The sequence below is a fragment of the Meleagris gallopavo genome, unplaced genomic scaffold (assembly GCF_000146605.3).
Source record: "Meleagris gallopavo isolate NT-WF06-2002-E0010 breed Aviagen turkey brand Nicholas breeding stock unplaced genomic scaffold, Turkey_5.1 ChrUn_random_7180001856874, whole genome shotgun sequence".
NCBI classification, from domain to species: Eukaryota; Metazoa; Chordata; class Aves; order Galliformes; family Phasianidae; genus Meleagris; species Meleagris gallopavo.
The window spans coordinates 1-782 of NW_011122997.1; the positions used below are offsets into that span (position 1 = coordinate 1).

General features: G+C 35.2%; 1 long non-coding RNA gene across 1 annotated transcript; it reads right to left on the bottom strand.

The window, feature by feature from the left end:
- Window positions 1-127: 127 nt before the first annotated feature.
- On the bottom strand, window positions 128-759 carry LOC109364430. Its single transcript, XR_002110379.1, has 2 exons — window positions 630-759; window positions 128-223 (listed from the first exon to the last, which is right to left on the bottom strand). It is a non-coding gene; the product is annotated as an uncharacterized LOC109364430 (long non-coding RNA).
- Window positions 760-782: the final 23 nt, after the last annotated feature.

The window sequence follows — 782 nt, forward strand, 5'->3', positions numbered from 1 at the left end:
AAAAAAATCAGCCTATGGCTAGCAGCCTACATGTGTTAGTAAAGGACATACCATAGTTTTCTAGAAAAACCTCTACATTAAAACAGTGAAATATCAACACACCAGAAGCAAAAACGTGATTTCTAACCTGAATCCTCTCCTTGAGAGCTTTAGGATATATGTCATAGCCATTTTTTATCCCAATATGATATTTGCCAGAAGGATTTACCCAGTTTGCTGGAATCTACAGAAAAATATATTCAAGAATAGGTTAATTAATAGCAAGAAACAAACAAAAAATTCAATACTGAGCAAGGAAGTTTAGCAGAACAGTCTTGAAAATATTAGAAATCAGTATGAATTCATGTGACACTGCAGATGAACACTTTTCAGTATCTTTATTTTTAAAACACAGCCCCAGTAAGCTGTGTTTTTTGGTAGAGGTCTAAGGAAATAACAGTACTATCAGTGAGGACAAATGTCCTATTATGAAGAGTTAGTAGGATGATAAGGACAAGTATCTGAACGTTTAAGCTTATCTCGATGTAATTTAAGCCCTCAATACAATAAATTCTTACTCTTAATAACAACAGGAAAAGAGAGCTGGTAGCTGCCGAAGGGTCTCCTTGTAGCACCACACAAATTCTCACCTTTAAAGTTCTTCCAGAGAGACCAATGATTTCTCCATCTTTAGCTTCTACAACAGTACATGTAGTTACATCACCGCTGCCAGTTGTATCAATTATATCAATTATCTTGGGCTTCCCATCAGTTGTAATCTGAAAACATAAGCAGAGAAGAAA